At 46.3% G+C, this 23880-nt stretch overlaps 1 long non-coding RNA gene across 3 annotated transcripts; it reads right to left on the bottom strand.

Annotated features, from left to right (window-relative positions):
• Positions 1 to 1219: 1219 nt before the first annotated feature.
• Positions 1220 to 23864, bottom strand: LOC111751130 (uncharacterized). Of its 3 annotated transcripts, none has more exons than XR_010319285.1 (4): positions 22144 to 23864; positions 16885 to 21027; positions 15606 to 15735; positions 1220 to 14337 (listed from the first exon to the last, which is right to left on the bottom strand). It is a non-coding gene; the product is annotated as an uncharacterized LOC111751130 (long non-coding RNA). The 3 variants fall into 3 exon arrangements; XR_002786211.2 differs by having other exon boundaries at positions 16885 to 17055; XR_010319284.1 differs by having other exon boundaries at positions 16885 to 23864.
• Between the last annotated feature and the right edge of the window lie 16 nt (positions 23865 to 23880).

Genomic DNA, 23880 nt, shown 5'->3' with positions numbered 1-23880 from the left:
AAAGAGAATAAAGATCAACAGCCCAAGGCTGATTCCTATGACACAGAGATCAGACATACCTCCTCTGTCCACCATCTTTACCAATTCTGATACCAGTGGTCCCTCCCATGGCACTCTCTACTTGTCTGTTGAGTTCAATGATTCATTGCAATGGCCACACAGAACTCACAGACAATACTCATGTTTATGGGGTTTATTAGGGAAGTTACAGGTTACTATTCGGGTAAAGGAACACTCAGGATACAGTTCTTCCATCAGGACAGCCTCTTCCCATTTTTGCCTGCAGGCATGCCCCTTCTTGGGCCTTTGGCCTCTGTCCTGCTCAGGCAAGTGTTACAAAGCTCTTCTAGCTCTGTGGATAAGTGCTCCAAGGCACCCTACTCCGCTAGCAAGCCTCCTTCCCAAAGACACTCAGCTTGCTTGTTCTGTGGGGGCTGGGAAGCCCATCACACAGTCTCTTGCTGCTCTCTCTCCTGCCGCTGTTTCTCTGTCACGGCTTCTCACTGTCTTCGGTGTTATGTAGCGCTCTCTCTGTCTCCTGGTTTGAGGAGCTTCTCAGCACAGGGATCCCAGGTCCAAAGGATGAACTCTGCTCTTGGCCCTTCTTCCTTGGTGGTGGTAAGAATCCTTTCTTTGCTCTGGAATTGGCTCCTTTTAAGCCTAGTGGGATGGCAAAACTGACCAATCTCCTTGGTGGGCCACAATTACCTTATTTGCACACTCCCCCTCTTGGGTGGGAGTTACAAGATAATGGTGGGAAAGGCCACACAAAAAACGATCCATTGTACTGCACATCCCCTCCCATGTAAGTCTTTTTCAACCTGGCTGAGTCTTATCAGCCTTCAGGGCTCAGCTGAAATGTCTCTTCCCTGGGGCATATTCTCAGGCCCTCAGGCTGGGGCAGGGCTCTCCTCTGTGCTCTCATAGCCCCTGGGAGCCCCCCATCATGACACTGGCTACTTAACTTATACTCCAGAGGATGAGGACAAGTCCATCTTACTGGCCATTGTCTTTTCTGTGTCTGCTCTCAGAATAGGCATCTTCCGGTGACTTCCTTGGTAATTGGAATAAAAGCCAGGCTCATAATCTGGATAGTGCCAGACTTCATCTCCTATAACTCTTCTCTCACTCTGCTCCACTGGCCTTCTAGAGGGTTCTTCAACAGGCCAAATGCATTTCTGTCTCAGGATCTTTGATTTGCTGTTTCTTCTGCCTGGAATGAATGAATAAAAAGTCAAGACCCAGTCCTTCATCTCAAGGAGTTCAGAGTCTGGTGGGGGAGGCAGACATTTAAACTGTCCCTTCTCTGGACCCTGGTCTACTCATCTGCAAAATGAAGGTGCTCAACTGCCAAGTCTCTTTCTCTCCACTCCCTCCCTTCCCCTTCCTTGTAAGCCCTTGTGAGGTCCCATGAGGCCCAGGGTGAAGTGAACCATGCAGGGCATAGCAGATGTGAATGGTTGTTATTATAATGGCATTGAGAGCTGGGGGCCCAGCTTCCTGCTGGATTAGAACTGACAGCAAGAGGCCTATAGGACAGGGTAGAACTGCCCCATAGGATTTCTTAGGCTGCAATTTTTACAGGAGAAGATTGCCAGTTCTTTTCTCTGGAGGAGCCACTGATGGGTTTGAACCTCCGACCTTTCAGTTAGCATTAAGGCACTTAAACATTTGCCACCAAGGCTCCTTAGCAAAGTGCCTAGTACATAGTAAACACTTAATGCTTGTTAGCTATTATTATTATAATATGTCCATGGGTAGTTGAGAAATCTTTGAGAGGTAATAAATGAGGAAGGCTTTGGGAGCCAAGTCATGAGAGGACTCTGAAGGAAGAAAAAATTGTGTCTCCTGAAGAAGAAAAGTTGGGCAAGGACAAAACTTAAGCTTGCTTTAAGTCTCTACAGAGCTATAATGAGATGGGAAAAAGAAGTCAACTATTTATGGAGCCCCTAGGGCACATCAGGACCCAGGGGGAACTACAGACAGTTAGTGATCAGCTAGATGGAAGAACTTCCCGCAACTAGAGTTTTGACATATGATAGCACAGAATATGGGGTAGGAGGTGAACTCTCCATCCCATGAGGTATGTAAAGCCAAGACTCAGTGGGCAGCTGTCAGGGAGAGGACTTCAGCACCAGTAAGAGGCTGAGGGATGTAACTTATCAGGTGCTTTCTTTGGCCCTGGCCTCAAGATTTCCTCTGTTCTTTGGACACACAGACGGTGAGAGGTCAAGTCAAGATTATGGGCGACACCCTTCCCTCCTCCTCTTCCCTGTCCTCTCTATGTACCCAGCCCTTCCTTCCATTCCTTCTTCAGTGACTGATTCCTCCTGACAACATGTCCAAAGTATATAAGACGCAGTCTCGCCATCCTTGCTTCTAAGGAGCATTCTGATTGTACTTCTTCCGAGACAGATTTGTTCATTCTTTTGGCAGTCCGTGGTATATTAAATATTCTTCGCCAACACCACAATTCAAAGGTGTGAGTGTCATAGAATTTTAGGATTATTGTCAAATTTAGAAAAATCTCTACCAAGTTTCTTTCACATAGGAACTGTAAGATTTCACAGCATTTCCTGACTTCGTGATTACTAATCCTAAAAATTCTTTGAATTAACATGGTGTGGTGGTGTATCAGCCAGTTGGGGAGCCCTGGTGGCGCAGTCGTTAAGAACTACGGCTGCTAACCAAAAAGTCAGTAGTTCAAATCCACCACCCACTCCCTGGAAACCCTATGGGGCAGTTCCTACTCCATCCTATAGGGTCGCTATGAGTCGGAATCAACTGGACAGCAACGGGTTGTTAACCAGGGGACCCCTGGTGGTGGAGTGGTTAGGCGATCAGCTGCTAACAGAAAGGTTTGTGGTTCAAACCCACTAGCTGCTCTACAGGAGAAAGACTTGGCAGTCTGCTTCCGTACAGATCTACAGTATTGGCAACCCTGTAGGGCATTCTATTCTGTCCTACATAGGGTCGTTACGAGTCTGAATTGACTCGACAGCAACGAGTTTGGTTTGTCATTGTTTTTGTTTAGTTTTGTTATGTTTTAGATGAAAATTTACAGCACAAATTAGTTTTCCATTCAAAAATTTATATACAAATTGTTTTGTCACATTGGTTGCAATCCCTGCAATGTGTCAGCGTTCTCCCCCTTTCCCTCTCCACCCCGGGTTCTCCATGTCCATTCGTCCAGTTTTCCTGTCCCTTCCTGCCTTCTCATCTTTGCTTTTGGGCAGGTGTTGCGCGTTTCTCCTGTGCATTACTGTTTGTTTTATAGGCTTGTCTAATCTTTGGCTGAAAGGTGGACTTTGGGAGTGGCTTCGGTTCTGAGTTAGCAGGGTGTCTGGGGGCCATAGTCTCAGGGGTTCCTCTAATCTCTGTCAGACAAGTAAGTTTCGTCTTTTTTTTAGAATTTGAATTTTGTTCTACATTTTTCTCCTTTTCTGTTGCTGTTGTTTGGTACTGTTATGTCAGTTTCAGCTCATAATGACCCCGTGTACAACAGAACGAAACACTGCGTGGTACTGTGCCATCCTCATGATTGTTGTTATGCTTGAGCCCATTGTTGCAGCCACTGTGTCAATCCATCTCATTGAGGGTTTTCTTCTTTTTCACTCACCCTCTACTTTTGGTGTCCTTCTCCAGAGACTGATACTTTCTGATGACATGTACGAAGTATGTGAGACAAAGTCTCACCATACTCATCTCTAAGGAGCATTCTGGCTATACTTCTTCCAAGACAGATTTGTTCATACCTTACAATGAATGTCTTGCTCTGTAGGGGACCCTCCATCACAGAGCAGTCGGTGGTGGTAGCCAGGCATCATCTAGTTCTTCTGGTCTCAGCCTGGTGGAGGCTGTGGTTCATGTGGTCCATTGGTCCTTTGGACTAGTATTTTCCTTGTGTCTTTGGTTTTCTTCATTCTTCCTTTCTCCAGATGGGATGAAACCAATAGCTGTATCTTAGATGGCTGCTTGCAGGCTTTTAAGACCCCAGGCCCTACTACCAAAGTAGGATGTAGAACATTTTCTTTATGAACTATATTATGCCAATTGACCTAGATATCCCCCAGGCCCACAGTCTCCAGCCCTCAGCCCCAGTAGCTTGATCCCTTAAGGTGTTTGGATGTGTCTAGGAAGCTTTTATGACTGTCTTGGTCAAGTTGTGCTGCCTTCCCCTATATTGTGTGTTGTCTTTCCCTTCACCAGAGTTAACTTGTCTACTATCTAGCTAATTATTTTCCCTCCCTTGTAACTATAAAAAAAATTTTTTTTTTTTCTGTGTGTAAACCTTTTCTTGGGGTTGTTTTTTTTAAAAAAATAATAGTGGTCTCATACACTATTTGCCCATTTGTGATTGACTTATTTCCCTCAGCGTAATACCCTCCAGATCCATCCATTTTATGAGATGTTTCTTGGATTCATCATTGTTCTTTATCATTGAGTAGTATTCTGTTGTGTGTATGACCATGATTTGTTTATACATTTATCTGTTGATGGGCACTTAGGTTGTTTCCATCTTTTTGCTATTGAATAATGCTGCAATGAACATGGGTGTGCATATGTCTATTCATGTGACATCTCTTATTTCTCTAGGATGTATTCCTAGGAGTGGGATTGTTGGATCATACGGTATTTCTATTTATAGCTTTTTAAGGAGGCACCACAGAGTTTTCCATAGTGGTTGTACCATTTTACATTCCCACCAGCAGTGCTAAGAGTTCCAATCTCACTGCAACCTCTGCAACTTTGTTATTTTCTGCTTTTTTTATTTGTGCCAGTAATGTTGGAGTGAGATGATATCTCATTGTAGTTTTGATTTGCATTTCTGTAATGGTTAATGATCGAAAGCATTTCCTCATGTGTCTGTTAGCTGCCTGAATGTCTTCTTTGGTGAAGTGTCTGTTCATATCCTTTGCCCATTTGTTAATTGGATTATTTGTGCTTTTGTTGTTGAGGTGTTGAAGTATCTATAGGTTTTAGAGATTAGACCTTGTTGAATATGTCATAACCAAAGGTTTTTTTCCCCAGTCTGTCGGTTCTCTTTCCACTCTTGCGGGGAAGTCTCCTGACGAGCATAAGTTTTTAATTTTTAGGAGCTCACAGTTATCTAGTTTATAGTCTGGTGTCTTTGTGCATTGTTAGTTATGTTTATAGTTATATCAGTTATATTTGTACTGTACTGTATTGTATTTATGCCATGTATTAGGGCAGTCTTTCGTTCTGTTGTGCATAGGATTGCAATGAGTCAGAAACAACTCGACAGCACCTAACAGCAACATTAGGGCCTCTAGCTTTGTCCCTATTTTTTCTTCCATGATCTTTATCATTTTAGACTTTACATTAGGTCTTGTTCATGTTCTCAGGCGGAATGCTTTCAACTCTCTCTGTTAAGAATGATGTTGGCTGTTGGGTTTGTATTGTTGTTGTGAGGTGCTGTCGAGTTGATTCCCACTTGTAGTGACCCAATAGGACAGAGTAGAACTGCCCCATACAGTTTCCAAGGAGTGCCTGGTGGATTTGAATTGCTGACCTTTTGGTTAGCAGCCATAGCTCTTAACCACTAACCACCAGGGTTTCCATGGTTTTGTGTAGACACCCTTTATCATGCTGAGGAGTTTCCCTTCTATTCCTGTCTCGCTGAGAGTTTTTATCAGGAGTAGGTGTTGAACTTTATCACATGCCTTTTCTGTATCGATTGAGATAACCATGTAATTCTTTTCTTTTGTTCTATTTATGTGATGGATTACATTGATTGATTCCCTGATGTTGAGCCATCCTTGCATGCCTGGTATGAATCTCACTTAGTCATGGTGTATTATTACTATTATTTTGATATGATGCTGAATTCTATTGGCTAGAATTTTGTTGGGAATTTTTGCATCTATATTCATGAAAGATATTGATCTGTGGTTTTCTTTTTTGTGTGTGTGGTGTCTTGGCTTTGGTATCAGGGTTATGCTGGCTTCATAGAATGAATTTGGGAGTATTCCTTCCTTTTCTATGCTCTGAAGTAATTTGAATAGTAGTTTGTTGTTTTTTATTAATCAGTTTCATTCTGCTATACATAAGTCACCATGAGTCAGAGCTGACTCGATGGCAACTAACAACAACAAATTAATCAGTTTGCTGTCAACATCCTCTTTGCAATGGTGTATTTTCAGCTTTATGTTATTTTCATCAACGTCAGTAGTCCACGACAATTTCCCCTTAGCTAGTGGAAAAATATCCCCCAAAATGCCCACAACCACCCAGCAACACCCAAAATGAGAGGAAGTATGACAGAGAGGAAGTCAGAGTGGGCAGAGGCAACATTCTTCACCACTTGCAGTTGAAATGTCTTATTTTTGCAAACTTGACAGAAGTATGTGACCCTGGGTGTGTACCGTGAGGGCCCTCCCAGGTCACTGGAAGGTGGCTGGCAAATGAGGAGCCCTGAAGCTTAAGCTTCACAGCAAGTCTGGTAAATCCACTTCTGCCTCTTCCCAGAAGGAAATCGCTACCTGGTCACCCCTGAGAACCTGGTTAACAACTTCTCACCCTGTCCACCTCCACTCAAGCATTGTTTCTTCCAGAAAGCCTCCAGACCAGGTCAGCTCCCCAACTACCTGCCCATGAGGCTGGTAGCAGTGTCTGACTAGTTCACTCTGTACCCTCACATAGTTGGAGTAGTACCTGGACCACAGTAGAAATTTAGGCTCAGAACCCTAAAGTGAACTGCCAGGGTCACCCGGACAGTAACTGGTGAAGTTGGGAATCCACCTGCACTAAATGCATGAATGAATTCATGAATGCATGCATGAATGAATGAGTGAATGAATGGGCCCCATATCCCTAGGTGGGCTGCAGACCTGAGACAGATACACTTCATTTCTTGCCAGAGCCCTTCAGAGCCCTAGCTGGCCTGTTTTCCTTCTTCCCTCCTGGACCAGGGGCCCCGGAATGAGGTCTTCTGAGCCCTGCAGTAGAAGCCTCCCTCCACAGACAATGCTGTCGGGTGTGGAAAAGAATGTGGCCTGGGTTTGAATCTCCAGGCCATGCCTTGCCAGCCACACGGCCTTGGGCAAGTTGGCATCACCTCTCTGGGCCTCAGTTTCCTTATCTGTAAAGTGGGTCTAATGATGGTACCTACCTCTACAAATCTGTTGCTGTCAAGTCAATCCTGACTTATGGCAACCCCATGTGTTATAGAGTAGAACTGAGCCCTATAGTGTTTTCTTGACTGTAAACTTTATGGAGGCAGATCACCAGGCCTCTCTTTCCTGGTGCCACTGGATGGCTTTGAACAACCAACTTTAGGTTAGTAAGTAGAGCACAAATCGTTTGCATCACCATGGCCCTCCTACCCCCCAGAGTTAGAATATTCTAGACAGTGTTACATAAGAAGAAGTGCTCTAGCCCCAGGGACACCACACACAAGTGGTAGCTTTATCTTTGGGAACAGGGGCCTAAAATGAAGCCTTCTCCTCCTCTCCAAGGCCTGAGCCTGTCTCAACACGCCCACTCCCTGCCCCAGTGCTTGGGGTCACTCCAAGTCTTCTACCATTGGTTCTTCTATCCTTCGCTGATATCAACCAAGATGGACCTGTTTGTCACTGTAACTGGAATGTGTATGCATTCCTTCCCACTCTCCTCTTGCTTTGAGAGAAGAGAGATAGCCTCACACCCAGGGGGGTGAGAAGATAGCTGCCCCTGGACTGCGATTCCTTGAGGCAGGCACAGAACTTTCTCATCGCCATGACCTCAGCACCCTAGGTCACATCACTGAATGCTAGTTGGGAATTAAGAGAGATGCTGAGACACTTTTTGTCCCATAGTAATCTTCCCCTGCCTCCCCATCCCAGCTCACTACATTGGCAGTTGGTGGGCAAGTTTGCTGTGCATCTACTGTGTACCAGGTACTGTGCTAGGCTTTCCTGCATGTTTCTCCCTCCTGTTTCCCAATAGCCTTAGAAGATAGGTACCATTATCCCATCTCACAGAGGTGGAGACTGAGGCTCAGCCAGGACAAGCCACTTACCTGAGGCCACCCACATACTGAGTAGAAAAGCTTGGAAAGAATATTCCAACCAGGGCTTCTGACTCTGTCCACTACTCTGTTATTCCTTCTGACTAGAGTTTCCCCCATAGGAAGTCATTCTTTTGAGTTAAGAAATTTTCCTATCTTAAAATATAACACTACAGCAATTAACTCTAAAACTTATATATTTTTAAATCTAACACTGTTTTCTATCCAGTGATAAAGACACCTGTGAGTCCTTCAAGGGAGGGATGGTGTCTTGTTAATTTTGTGTCTACAGTATTTATCACAGGGCCTGGCACAGGGGGTACGGAGTAGGAGTTCATTAGACATTTGCTGAATGACTGTGTGAATGTGAGAATAAATGAAATAAATAGTCACCTCACCAATCACTGGCCTGTCCCTGTGGAGTCATAGCTCCTTTGGGTAAGATGAGACCGTATTATAACCCAGCAGCCACACACTGGTAGCATGTGGGTCAAATATCCCACAAACAGGTTCTGTTTAATACATACTATATCTTTTAAAAATTCTGAAACCTATTCCCATTGCTGTCAAGTTTATTCCAACTCATAACGACCCTATAGGCCAGAGTAGAACTGCCTCATAAGGTTTCCTAGGCTGTAATATTTACAAGAGCAGATCGCCAGGTCTTTTCTCTCGTGGAGCAGCTGGTGGGTTCAAAGCACCCACTTTTCAGTTAGCAGCCCAGCACTTAACAATTGTGCCCCCAGGGTTCCTTCCCCAGATGGTGGAGGGAGTTAAAAGAGGAGGTGTGAAATCATGGCTTCTCTAGGAGCCTACAGTTTAGATAAGGTTTGGGAATGCCCACAAGACCAAATAAGGGAGCCCTGGTGGTGCAATGTAAAGCGCTCGGCTGCTAAGTGAAATGTTGGCAGCGAGCCCACCAGCAGCTCCACAGGAGAAAGACCCGATGATCTGCTCCAGTAAAGATCACAGTCAAGAAAACCCCATGGGGCCATTCTACTCTGTCACATGGGGCTGCTATAATTGACTCCACAGCACCAACAACAACCCCAAGGGGTGAGACTTGCTGACTGCCAATGCATCTTCTCTCCCCACCTCCTGAGAGAGGGCCCATGTCGTCGTCGTCTTCTTTTTTTTTTTTTAATTTTATTTGTTTTGTTGTTGTTGTTGTTGAGAATATACACAGCAAAACATACATCAGTTCGACAGTTTCTACATGTCCAATTAATGACATTGATTACATTCTTTGAGTTGTGCAACCATTCTCACCCTCTTTCTGAGTTGTTCCTCCCCCATTAACATAAACTCACTGCCCTCTACTGTTCCTATCTACTTCTTTGAGTTGCTGTTGTCACTTTGATCCCATAGAGATAGTTCTTAAAAGAGCACAATGCTCAAGGCAGACATTCTTCACTAGTTAAACTAAGCTATTGTTTGGTTTTAAGAAGACTTCAGGAAGATATTTGTATTATCTCAGGGCAATAGTTTCAGGGGTTCATCCAGTCTCCATGGCTCCAGAAAGTCTGGATTCCATGAGAATTTGAAATTCTGTTCTGCTTTTCCCTCTTTTTGATCAGAATTCTTATATAGAATCTTTGAACAAAATGTTCAGTAATGGTAGCCAGGCACCATATAGTTCTACTGGTCTCATGGCAAATGGGGCAGTTCATGGAAGCAATTAGACACACATTTCATTTCTTCTTCCTATTCCTGACTCTCCTTCTTCCTCTGTTGCCCCAGGTGAATAGAGACCAATTATGCCTTGGATAGCTGCTTGCAAGCTTTTAAGACCCCAGGCACTATGCAACTAACTAGGAGGTAGAACAGAAGCACTAAACACATTATTAGGCCAGTTAACTGGGATGTCCCATGAAACCATGACCCTAAATCTCCAAAGGAACCTAATCCCATGAGGTGTTTGGTTGTACATAAGCACCCTCAGCAGCTACTCTTTTTTTTTCTTTTTTGTAAGTACATCTATCACACAACTTTTGCCAATTCAACGTTTTACAGGTGTACAACTTATAGGGCCTATGTCTTTAACTGCTAAAATTTCACTGACGAGAATCAAGAACCATTTTTTAACTCAAATAGTCAAATCTCAAAAGAAATGTATTTGCAAAATAATCCTATGTTGAGGCAGCTAGGCCAGTAATTCCTGGGTTGGGGAGGGCTGGAAGTGGGCTCCGTGAACTGTGGGGAGGTGGGTTCCACGTGAGGCCTCTCACAGGGCTATGCTGCAGGCAGTCGGGGGACGGGGTTCTCCTTCCCCCTTTATAGCCACCATAATCCCCAAATCCCATGAGCACCTACTGAAGCAGGCATTTCCTGGAGTGCTCAGAGCAAACACACACCCCAACTGAATAAGCTCTCAGAATTCCCTTCTGAGTCCTCTTTTCTGCAAGTGCCGAAGCATCTGCCATGGAGATGTTCCTTTGTGGACCCCCAGGGGCTGCCGAGGGGCCGCGGATGCTTCTTTGGCTCTAGTATCTCAGCTGCCCAGACCAGACCATGGCCCGGACCCCCAGCAGCTTTGCCAGAAACTCGGCTTGCTCATCACTTCCGCAGAGCTTACCGCCTCCCACACTGGTGGAAACCTCAATCCCTAGCCTCGCACTGGGAAAGGCTCTTGGAGAGTTGAATTTGCAACTCACCCCAGTCCTCCCTACTCCCCCCACCGCATTGGAAAGAACCTGAAGAAAACACTAAATGGTGGGCCTGGATAAAAAAAGAAGAGTCTTTCCTCCAGCCCTCCAGGGTGGTTCAGAGCTGTTGGTGCAAAAGGGCCCAAGTGGAAAACTCCAAGAGTCCAAGTGGCCCTTAGGCACAAAAACTCTGAATTGTCTTCAAGAAGCGATTATGTGTCACCTACACCTGGCATTCATGAGACGATAACAAAAGCAAACACTTACACAAGTTTACAATCCCTTACCTGCAATTCTGAGAGCCAAGAAGTCTAGAAAAAATGAATTTTAGTACCACACTTCATTTAGTGGCAAAACCCTAACCCAAACAGATGTATGGATATTCACACACCTTTTTGTCTGTAGAAATATTAGTATGTTTAATTATGGGCTATTAACCCAGACCAAAAAAAAAAAATTTTTTTTTTCTTTTTTACCACTGGTACGTTTTATATATATATAACATACGGTGCGTGCTTTCCAAAATCCCCAAACTCCCCCAAATCCCAAAGCACATTGGGGATAGGGTTTCAGATAAGGGATTGTGGCCCGTATAACTTGTTCCATGACAGACACTATTCTAAGTACTTTACAGCTATTAATTCACTTGATTCTTACAACAATTCTACGGAGTACACCATCTCCTTCTTTCCATTTTATAAATGAAGAAACTGAGGCAGAGAGAGGTGAAGTGACTTGCCCAGAGACACATGGCTGGTGAGTGTTAGAGCTGGGGTTTGGGCCCAACTTGTTCCAGGTACCCTGGTTTCAAAGCCCACACTCTTTTTTTCTTGTGTTGTGCTTTAAGTGAAAGTTTAAGATTCAAGTCAGTTTCTCATATAAAATCTTGTACACACATTGTTCTGTGACCCTAGTTGCTCTCCCTACAATGTAACAGCACACTCCTCCTCTCTACCCTGTATTTCCCATGTCCATCCAACCAGTTCCTGTCCCCCCTGCCTTCTCATCTCACCTCGGGACAGGAGCTGCCCACATAGTCTCATGTGTCTACTTGAGCTAAGAAGCACACTGCTCACCAGTATCATTTTATGTCTTATAGTCCAGTCTAATCTTTGTCTGAAGAGTTGGCTTAAGGAATGGTTTTAGTTTTGGGCTAACAGAGAGTCTGCAGGCCGTGTCTTCTGGGGTCACTCCAGTCTCAGCCAGACCATTAAGTCTGGTCTTTTTACTAGAATCCCACTTTTCTCCTGCTTCATCAGGGACTCTTGTTGTATTCCCTATCAGGGCGGTCACTGGTGGTAGCAGGGCACCATCTAGTTCTTCCAGTCTCAGGCTGATGGAGTCTCTGGTTTATGTGGCCCTTTCTGTCTCTTGATGGAGCTCACACCCTTAATGCCTCCGCCATCTGCCTTGTTTAGAGGTGCTAGACAGGTGGGAGTAGGGGTGGTAAACACCTGGGAATCAGCATTTAAGCTGTGTGTGCCATGAGTGCATGCCCAGGAGGGTGGGTGAGGAGCAAACCTGCCATTACAGGTGACCGACCAGTCCTGTTTCCCCAGGACTATCCAGGACTTTTAATTTTAATTTTGGTGAAGATATACACAGAGAACATGCACCCACTCATCAATTTCTACATGTACAATTCAATAACATTGGTTACATTCTTCACATTGTGTCAAGGTTCTCACTATCTCTACCCATATTTTTTCACCACCGTTGACTTATGCTCACTATCCCCTTGTACAAAATGGCGTGGGAACAGCGTCTGACCTCCGCTAACTTCAGAAGGGGGAGAGAGAATCACCATCAGATTCAGCCAAAGGCTGATTCCTGTGAAGCAAAGATCAGACATGCCTCCTCTCTCCATCATCTTTACCAATTCTGACACCAACCTCCCCTCCCATGGCATTCCCTACTTCTCCACTGAGTTCAATAATTCACTGTAATGGTCTCACAGAACTCACAGGCAATACTCACAATTATGAGGTTTATTAGGGAAGGAACAGGTTACAATCCAGGTTCAGGAGTGCTCAGGATACAGTTCTTCCATCAGGACAGTCTCTTCCCAGCTGTACCTGCAGACACCCCTTGCCCTGGCCCCTTGGCCTCTGTCCCGCTCAGGCAAGTGTTACAAAGCTCTTTTAGCTCAGCTAATAAGTGCCCCATGGCACGCCACTCTGCCAGTAAGCCTCTGCCTGAAGATGCTCAGCTTTCTCGCTTTGTGAGCTGGGCCGTCTCCTGCAGGTCTGCTGGTTCTGCTGCCGCTGTTTCTTTGCCACTGCTCATGGTCTTCTCTGTTACAGCTCTCTCTCTCGGTCTCCTGGTTCCAGGAGCTTCTTAGCTCAGGGATCCCGGGTTCCAAAGACACACTCAACTCCTGGCTCTTCTTTCTTGGTGGTAGAAGATCCTCCCTTCCCATTTCTGGGATGGCTCATTTTAAGCCTAGTGGGATGGCAAAACTGATCAATCTCCTTGGTGGGCCACAATTACCTTATTTGCACAGACCGACCCAATCACTTGGGTGGGAGTTACAAGACCTTGGTGAGAAAGGCCACACAAAAGCAATATATTGCACAGCACACCTACACTTCTCATCTATGCTTTAGAGTCAGGACTATCCTAGTCTCAGCACTGAAAGTCCTGCAAATTGGGATAGCCGGCCACCTTGGTTCTTGGGGACCACGTGCCTCTTTCTCCTATGAGCGTTATGAACCACAGAAGGGGATACTCGGATCTGAAGGTGCACGTTGTTCCTACAACTCAGCTTCTCCATCCAAACCAGTGTCTCCAACAGGCACTTGACCAAGACTCAGAGAGGAGACTCCAAGGAACGTTGGCTGTGATGGATTTACTGAAAGATGGTGTCTGTTGGCAACTCGCACCTTCCTAAGATGTTTGCAAGGACAAGTGTGGCTCTACCGGGACTTCTTCTTGAGCATTGACTTTGAACTCCGTTATAAATACAGCAGGAATATACTTTGGGGGGAGATTTACTCTGATGTTCCAATTTAGAAAGGACTGGCTCCCACCTCCATCTTGGAGTGTTCACTCCATAAAGCCCAAATCTGACTTCTCAGGAACGAGCCATGCCACTGTCCAGGGGCCTGGTCCACATACTAGAGACCTGCCCAGTCCTGTCTAGGCACACAGACGAGTGAGGCAAAGCCCCTGCCTTGAGAAGCAGGAATGGGGCTGGGCAGGCAGGACAGAAAAGTGCCCCTGGCTCAGGGACAGATTATCCAACAGACAAGGCAAGATGAAACCCATGTGAAATTAGTAAGTACAAGTAAGCCTGTGCTTACCTTGCTTACTGGGTAATCCACCCCTGAACCTACTCACTGGGACAAAGAGAACACATGAAGAGGCAATAGTAGAGGACAGAGTTCAACCAAATTCCACAAGTTGGAAAGAAGATGGTGAGGGGGACTGAGAAGTAAACCTGAGAAGCTGAACCTGACTGTTCTCAAGGGGAGCCATCAGGAAACAAGGCAACCTGTAGACCCTCAGCAAGTGTCCAGGAGCCTCCGAAGACCCAGATATAGGGTAGGACTGAAAACAGAAGGGCTGGTGGATTATCAATTTGCGGACAGTTGGACTTCTAGGTCTGTTACTCCAGCTGGCACAGTCAGGACGTGACCACTTCCTCACCATGGCAGGAGACAGGAAGGTCATTCTCTGGAAAGACTGGAAGATAATAATAAAGGATAATGCTCATACAGGGATCAGCACAAGGCCTGGCATATACAAGGTCCTTGGTAAATCATCACTGTAATTATCATATTCAGATGGCCTCTTCCTTTTGTTTTCCTTATTTTACTTTCTTTTCCTGGTCAGAAGGGGGCTTAAAGACAGATGAAGCAAGAGCCGTGGATGGTAGAATCTGGCTGTCTGGCAATACCTCTTTCACCTTTGCACACATTCTCCTCACACACTGGGCAATTTGGTGTGGCAGAAATGGCTATTATGCCTTTCTTCTTTCATAAAAGAACCTTTCTTTTTAGCTAGACACCTTGCCTCTCAGCTGCAAGACATTTCCTAGTCTCCTATGCCATTCTGACTCATAGTAAGCCTAAAGGACAGAGTAGAACTGCCCCATAGGGTTTCCAAGGAGTGCCTGGTGGATTCCAACTGGTGAGCTTTTGGTTAGCAACCGTAAATCTTAACCACTACACCACCAGAGTTTCCTCTATGCAATTAGGTCTGGCCATATATAAGTGGAAGTGTGAGGAAATTCAAGGACTTCTCTTTAAAAGGTGGGAGCACTAGCTGCTTCTTCCTTTCCTCCATCCTGCTGTCTGGATTGTAGATGTGATGGCTGGCAATTCAGCAGCCATATTGGACCATGAGGATAAGGGCCACATGATAAGGATGGCAGAGCAGAGATATGGAAGGAGCCGTTTTCATGGAGTTCCCATACCAGCCCCAGATTGCTTGCCTCTGGACTTTTTTACATGACAGAGAAATAAACATCTATATTGTTTTGGCTACTATTATCTTGGGGTTTTCTGTTATGTGCAACTGATCCTAATCCTATCTGACAAATCTGGGTTGGAGGAAAACCCCTTCCTTGTCCTCTTTCCTATTCAGAGATCCTAGAAGCTCCAAATCAGGAGGGCCCTTAGCTGTTATGGAGTCCAGAGGCCCAGGAACAAAATCTGGCTCACAGATGTTTCTTTTAGCTCATACAAAGTTTTAAAAATTAGGAGATACTTTAACATATTTTAAACACTGAAATCTGGGTTTCTGGCTCTTCTTGAATAATCAGAGCATCTAGCAATACTGGATTCACGTTCCAGCATGGCAGCATGTGGATGGGGCATCCGCTTGCTCATTGCCACAATCCCCACCTCTTATTGGGTGAGTATGCTTTCCTTAGCCTGTGAGCTGTGTATGGATACATGTTATTATCCCTGCTCAACAGAGGAAGAAATCCAGGCTCACAAAGGACTTACCCAAAGTCACAATGCTGTAAGTGGTGGACCTGTGACTCCAGGCCGTCTGCGTTCCACACCTGCCCTGTCAGCACTTGAGTTTGCAACTCTCAATGTCTGAACCCTTTGCTCTAAGTTTCAGAGGAAGACTCTAGAGCCAAGGAGGAGGAAATACTTCATCACTGTTGTCACATTGTATAAAAACAATGGGGCTGGCTTCCTGCTGTGCTGTGAGCATATCCTCAGTGCCTGGTGTAGACCAGGACAAATGAGGTGGCCCACCCTGTCACACAGAATCAGACACAGAGCTGGGATGGGAACCCAGGGCTCCTGCCTGCCCACCCAAGGCTCTTCCCCCAGAGCTGGCTGCTGTCTGACCTAAGCTAGTTTCTTCTGATGCTGATAGAAATCAAGAGCATAGGCTCTGAGGTCCAGCATAAAAAAAAACCAGTTGACATCAAGTCAGTTCTGACTCACGGTGACCCCATGTGTGTCACAGTAGAACTGTGCTCCACAGGGTTTTCAATGGCTGATTTTTCAGAAGTAAATCACAAGGCCTTTCTTATGAGGCACTGCTGGGTAGGCTCGAACCTCCTACTTTTTGGTTAGCAGTTGAATGCATTAACCATTTGCTCTACCCAGGGACTCCGAGGTCCCACATATTCATACTCAAGCCGCAGCTTCGCCTCTCACCAGCTGTGTCCACTTTGAGCCTTGGTTTCCCTACCAGCTGAGTGGAGAGAATCATGGTACCCATCACAGGGCCATCGGGAGGACTAGATGAGATGGCTGCATGTGAATCTTTTCTCACAGTGACTGGCACATACTAAGTGCTCCATGAATGGTGGCCACTAAAGCAACACACATTTTGTATGAGTATATGTGGTGGGGAGGATCCCTATGCCTGCCTGGAAATCCTTGCCCTTAGGCATCGCTTTGCCCTCCCTTAACGCTGGGCAGCCTGGGCCTTGCACAGAGCCAGACACAGGACCCTGTTCAGGTGAGGGTGACCCATATATCTCAGGAGCCTGAGAACACCTGAATTACCCATGCACATGCCATTTTTCTATCAATGTGGAACAAGCTCCCCTTGGCCACCAGGCCCTGGGCTAGGGCTGGAGATCCGGAAAGACCTTGAACCCATCCTGCCCTTGAAGACCACCCACCTGGATGGCAAGGTGAGACAAGGTCCGTGACTCTGATACAGGGTAGATGACAACAAGTCTTATGGGAAGGGAAACAAAAGGGCTTCCTCGAGGAGGGCACATTCCCACTCTAACAGAGACTGCCAGGTGCTCACCCCAGTCCATGCTCTCCTCTTCTTCCTGGGCACATGGCTGGACTACATTTCCCAGTTACCCCTGCAATTTGGTGTGGCCACGTGACAGAGCTGGGATGTGGGCCGAAATAATGTGTGCCACTTCCGAGCCTGGACCCAAATATTTCTTCATACTCTTTCTCTTCCAACTGGCTGAAATAAAGATGGTGGCCCGGGTGACCTTAGGCAACACTGAGACTTACACGTTATGGGTGGCAGAGCTTGCCACAGACTGAGTGCCAGGACTGTGTGGAGGAGGGTAGCCCACCCCAAATCGCTACGTGTGCAAGAACCATATTTCGAGTCTATTTGTCAGGTATTTGTGACATTCTATGTGTTACAAGAGCTAGCTCACTCTAACATCTGCCTTGGAAGTCGGATTTTTTCCCCATTTTGTAGTCTTCCCCTTCACAACTTTGAACAATTACATTCTTTAATGTAGCACTAAGTTACCAATGCTATATTTTAACTGGAATTTTTTTATAAGTCATTTTGCAGACTGCAATATCCCCATTCCTTCTCTGTTTCGACTCCTTTTTTCGTTGTCTGGATTATGTCTTGAACTAGATATTTCAGGAAGGTTACTACAGAGCTGGAATTCCCACATGTCTGAGACTGTATCTCTGTCGTCTGCACACAAGTGATGTGCTGTGATGTTATGGTTTGAATTGTGTCCCCCAAAAATGTGTACCAACTTGGCTGGGCCATGATTCCCAGTATTGTGTGATTGTCCACCATTTTGTCATCTGATGTGATTTTCCTATGTGCTGTAAATCCTTCCTCTATGATGTTAATGAGGTGGGATTAGCGGTAGTTATGTTAATGAGGCAGGACTCAATCTATAGGATTAGGTTGGGTTTTAAATCAATCTCTTTTGAAATATAAAAGAGAGAAGCCAGCAGATAAACATGGGGACCTCCTACCACCAAGAAAGCAGTGCCAGGAGTAAGGGCATGTCCTCTGGACCCGGGGTCCCTGTGCAGAGAAGCTCCTAGGCCATGGGAAAACTGATGACAAGGACCTTCCTCCCAGTGTCCACCAGAGACAGAAAGCCTTCCCCTGGAGCTGGCGCCCTGAATTTGGACTTCTAGCCTCCTAAACTATGAGAGAATAAACTTCTGTTTGTTAAAGCCATCCACTTGTGGTATTTCTGTTACAGCAGCACTAGATGACTAAGAAAGTGGACAATGCATTTTGAGGATGTACCCTTCTCCATCCCACCTCCAACTCCCAGTAGACACTAGCCCACTGTGGTCTAGACTCCAGCATTGTTGTGGAGAAGTTCAAGACCAGCTTGTATCACCCAGGGCCTTGGCAGGAAGCAAGTGGCACACTAAAACTGAGTAACTGAGGAGAGTTTTCAAAAGGACTTATTTACAAAGGTGTGGGCAGGTAGAGTGGTCAGTGACCTTCCCAGACCCTTTGAGCATCACCTCTATGTGGCAACAGCTACTTACTGCTAGTTCTTGTGACATTCTCTCTCTGCTGGGTTTTTTTTCCCCCCTAGCCATGGGGACAAGCTCAGTCAGTGTGTTGAATAAACTAAGAGTGCCAGGAAGTTAATGTCCTGGAAGCAGCCAGTGGTAGATTGGCGGACACATCCCCCAGCTTCCTCAGCCCTCAGGTGAGTTAACTTGAGACATATTCTACATCACTACCCAGAATTCCCCAGGGGGACTGAGCTTCAGGTGCCCAATGTGGTAACCCACCCATTGGCTTCCTTCATTCCTCTGCCTCCAGTCTCCATTCCCCTTCCTGTGTTTCCCAGGATCTCTTCCTGAATAAGCTGCTGTCATTTTTAGCTTCTGTCAAGTTGGCCCCCAACTGATGGCAACCCCACGCACAACAGAATGAAATGCTGCCCAGTCCTCTGCTACCCCCATGATTGGTTGCAGATCAGACCATTGCGTCCATAGGGTTTCACTGGCTGGTTTTTAGAAGTAGGTCACCAGGCCTTTCTTCCTAGGCCATCTTAGTCTGGGGGCTCCACTGAAACCTGTTCAGCATCATAGCCACAGCAAGTCTCCACTGACAGATGGGTGGTGGCTGAGTACGAGGTGCATTGGCTAGGAATCAAACCCTTGTCTCCCTCAGGAAAGATGAGAATTCTACCACTGAACCCCCACTCCCTCCCCAAGGAATAAACTACTTGTACTCAAATCCTTGACTCTTGATCTGCTTCTGGGGGAACCCTAACTAAGACAGCAGAGTTTTTTTTTTAATTAGAAAAAATTTTTATTGTGCTTTAAGTGAAAGTTTACAAATGAAGTCAAGTCTCTCATACAAAACCTTATATACACCTTGCTTTTTTATATACCCCTAGTTGCTGTCCCCACAATGAGACAGCACACTCCTTCTCTCCACCCTGTATTTCCATGTCCATTCAGCCAACTTCTGTCCTCCTCAGCCTTCACATCTCCCTTCCAGACAGGAACTACACACATAGTCTCATGTGCCTACTTGATCCAAGAAGCTCACTCCTCACCAGTATCATTTTCAAGACAGCAGAGTTTAATGAAGGCAACACAGGGTGGTGCAGTGCCCAGGGGCTAGTAATGAGAGGAGCTATTGCCATCTCTAGGCCTGAAGAGGAAGAGGCAGGATAGATGACAGAAGCTGGAGAGGGGCTGGTATGGAGAGGACCACGCGCTGGTAACTATGGCCTGGGTAGAAACACAGTCCACCCTGCGACTGTGCCAAGAGGGAGTCAAGGGAATAAACAACCAACGTCTCTCTCCTCCTGCCCTCTGATCTCCTGCCAGTGCCACTAATGGACCAAACCCAACCAGAAGCCAGAGGACAACAGGGCCCACTGATGTTATCCATAGAAGTCAGTCTGCCTGGCACCAAGCAGGAGCAGAAGTGGGATTGCCTCTGGACGGGCAAACAGAAGACTTGCATCTGGGCCCAGCCTGGTTATTTTCCTTTGTATATGGCCTGCCTGGAAAATAGGTTTTAATATCCCCAAAACCAATAAACCCACTGCTGTCGGGTCGATTCCAACTCATAGTGACCCTATACGACAGAGTAGAGCTGCCCCATAGGGTTTTCAAGGCTGTAATCTTTACAGAAGCAGACTGCTACATCTTTCTCCCATGGAGCGGCTGGTGGGTTTGATAGCCCAGGATCTGATAAGAGGCTTTTCTGGGTAACAGGATGGAATAAACTAAGGTGCAGAGGCTGGAGGGGGTGGGGAGGTGGGAGTTAGGCTTCCTATGATCTACTGCTGCTTAACAATCTACCCCAAAATATAGTGGCCTAAAATAACAACCTTTTTATTATGCATCCCAATTTTGTGGGTCAGGAATTTGGGCTGGCCTCAGCCGAGTAATTCCTCTGTTCCATATGACATTGACCGTGGTATTTGGCTGCCAGCTGGTCTGGTCTAGAGGGCCCAAGATGGCTTCAGTCACATGTTTAGTGTCTTTGTGGGGACGGCCAAAAGACTAGGCTCAGCTGGACTCTCTAACCAGAGAGACTTCATGTGGACTTTCTAGCATGGTGGTCTCAGCTGTCCAGCATGGTAAACCCAAAACTGAACCCATTGCTGTAGAGTGATTCCGACTCCTAGCGACCCTATAGGACAGAGGAGGACTGCCCCATAGGGTTTCCAAGGAGCAGGTGGTGGATTTGAACTGCCGACCTCTTGGTAAGCAGCAGAGCTCTTAACCACTGTGCCACAGGACTCCTCCAGCATGGTGGTCTCAAGGTAGACTTCTTCCATAGTGGCTCACAGCTCCCAGAGAATGTTCTGAGGGACAGACACCCATGCAAACTGCAAGGCTTCTTATGACCTAGGCTCAGAAGTCCGGGACTGTCACTTCTACAATGTTCTATTAGTCAAGCAAGTCACTAAGGCCAGCCCAGATTCAAGGGGAGGAATAGCAAAAAAACTTGTGTTCACCTTTCATCAGCCTCCACCAGCAAGTCATACAGGTTGACCAGCATTTCAGGAATGTGCTAGGAAGGCATGGGGCTGACACTACAGGGGGGACTTAACTGTCAAGGCAGAGGTAGGAGAGATGCTACTAAGGTGGAAAGTGGAGGTTCTAGAATCAGATCGAAATTCAAATCCCAGCTCTGCAACTTAACAACCCGTGTGCCAAGCAGGCTCAGTGTTCTCATCTGTAAAACAAAAACAGTTCCTACCTCACAGTATTGCCCTGAAGAGTAAATGCGATGATGCTTAAAAAGCACTTCCCAGAGTCTCTGGCTCTAAGTGTGAGCTCAATAAATGGCAGCTGTGATCTATCCTGAGTGACATGGGGAGCCAGGAAAGGGCCTTACAAAAAAACTTTCCTCTGCGAAAATGGAATGTGTGGCTAACTGCCTCCATGAACACCTGCTTCTTTTGCTTAAGATCAGAAGAACAGAGTACTGTCCGGCTATCATTACTGAACATTTTGATCAAAGATTCTTTAAAAGAATACTGATCAAAACGGGGAAAACATAGAACACAATTTCAAATTCTCATTGAATCCAGCATTTCTGGAGCCCCCGGATGAGCCCCTGAAACTACTGCCCTGAGATAATCTTTAAACCTTAAACCAAAAATAGTACCTGAGGTTTTCTTAAAACCAAACAATAGTTTAGCTTAACCAGTAAACAATGTCTGCCTTGAGCATTCTGCTCTTTCAAGATCTATCAATATGGGATCGAATTGACAACAGCAACTTGAAAGATTTGACGGAAAACTTAGGAGGCAGTGAGTTTATGTTAATGGGAGTAGAACGACTCAGAAAAGGAAGGTGAGAATGGTTGTACAACTTAAAGAGTGTAATTAATGTCACTGAATAGGAACTGTTGAATTGGTGTATTTCTGCTGTGTATATTCTCAACAACAAAATAGAAAATAAATTACATATAGATAAATTTTTTAAAAAGCCATTGGCAACAATTCAATTCCAACTCATAGTGACCCTATAGGACAGGGTAGACCTGCCCCATATGGTTTCCAAAGAGTGGCTGGTGGATTTGAACTGCTGACCTTTTGGTTAGCAACCATAGCTCTTAACCACAGTGCCATCACATATATATATATAGCTCTGCTCTAGCTATGACACTGTGGCAGTGTGGACAATGTCTTGGAAGGGTCACTTTTGATCTGCTTTCTCCCACACTTCCACATGTTATCCAGTTCCAAGTCCTGCTGATTGTGCCCCCTAAATTAGCTTGAATCGGTTTGATTCTCCCCACGTCCCTACTACCCCCACCAACTCCTCCCAGGACTGCTGCAGTTACCTGCTTCCTGGTCTCCCGTGCTCCCTCTGGCCCCTTTGCAAGGCCCTCCTCTTGTCCTCACAACAGAGACCGGCCATTCTCAAACTGCAATGTGCACACAAGCCACCTGGAGATCTCAAAATACAGAATTTGGTTCCCTAGGTCTGGGGCGAGGCCTGAGCCTCTGCATTTCCAGTCAACTCCCAGATAACGTTGCTGTCCTTAGTTACCAGTTCATGCTTTCAGTAGCTGGAGGGTATTTTTTTTCCAGATACAAGTCTGACCTCTACTTGCCTCTACCTGAAACCCTCCACTGATTGTCCAGAGCCCTCAGGGAAAAAACAAACTCTAACGGTGTCCCACAGGCCCTACGTGATCCACTTCCCAGCCCCTGGCCCTCCACTCTTCCCACTTTCTCTTTCTCCCTTGTTTATTGGTGTTTATTTATACTGTAGTAAACACCCAGGAAATCCTCCCGCTCACCCAAGTACTGGCACATGACCAATGACTTGAAAGTATCTCTATTTTCCTCCCCCTCCCCTCCACTCCCCACCTACTCCTGAAATAACCAGTCCCATATTTGTGTTTATCTTTCCCTTGCTTAAAAAAAATTTTTTTTTCACTAATGCATGGGTCTAAGCATGCATGCTATTTGGTTTTGCTTTTAGATATTCTAAAAATTGTCCCACAGAGCATGCAGTTTTCTGAAACTTAATTTTTCACTCAGCGCTTCTTCTGAGATGCATCCCTGTTGTGTGTAGCTGAAGTTCATTCAATTTCACTGCTGTGTAATATTCCACAGTATGAATTAAAAAAAAAAAACCAAACCCATTGGCGTCCAATTGATTCTCAACTCATTATCACCCGATAGGACAGAGTAGAACCGCCCCATAGGGTTTCCAAAGAGAGGCTAGTGGATTCAAACTGTCAACCTTTTGGTTAGCAGCCAAATGCTTAACGACTGTGCCGCCAGAGCTCCACAGTGTGAACAGACCACTTTATTTGTCCATCCACCTGTGGGCGGGCCTTGGGGTGTTGGTTATTACGGACTGGTGTGGATATTCTTGTACACGTCTCTGAGGTCTCTCACTCAAGATCTCTTGACCTGGGATGCCCTCTTCACTCCACCCCTCCCGCCTAGACCCCTTCACCAGGTTATGTCCTTCAGGTCCTCAGAGACACCTTCCCCGATCTGCAGGCCGAGGCTGGTCTCCCATTGTTGGTGTTGTTAGGTGCCATCAAGTTGATTCCGACTTACAGCGACCCTATAGGACAGAGCAGAACAGCCCCATGGGGTTTCCTAGGCTGTCATCTTTACAGGAGCTGATTGCCAGGTCTTACTCTTGCGGAGCAGCTGGTGGGTTCAAACCGCCCGGTTTTCGGTTAGCAGCCCAGCACTTAACCATTGTGCCACCAGGGCTCCTCAGTCCCCCACTGAGACTCCCTAATTATACATTAATGCTGTGTGATAATTTGATGAACGTCTGTCTGGCCCAGCACAATGCAAGCCGAGCGGGGGTCGCGATGCTCACCGGTTCCCCCAGTTTCTGGCTGGGGTCTGGCACACAGTAGGCACCCAGGTAGCACCAGGCGCATGGATGCGGCTCGAGGGGCCGGGGAGGAGGCAGAAGCCGGCGCGAATCCACAGGTGGGGCCCAGCCCGGCGTCGCAGGGCCGGAGTTTTCGGGGGGCCGCAGGCCGGGAGGAACCCGGCTCTGCTCCTGCTGCTGGGCAGGAATTCCAGGAAATGCGAGGCCG

This window comes from Loxodonta africana, chromosome 24 (assembly GCF_030014295.1).
Source record: "Loxodonta africana isolate mLoxAfr1 chromosome 24, mLoxAfr1.hap2, whole genome shotgun sequence".
Taxonomy (NCBI): domain Eukaryota; kingdom Metazoa; phylum Chordata; class Mammalia; order Proboscidea; family Elephantidae; genus Loxodonta; species Loxodonta africana.
Note: the sequence above shows the minus strand (reverse complement) of the source record. Positions and strands in the feature narration are given on the sequence as shown.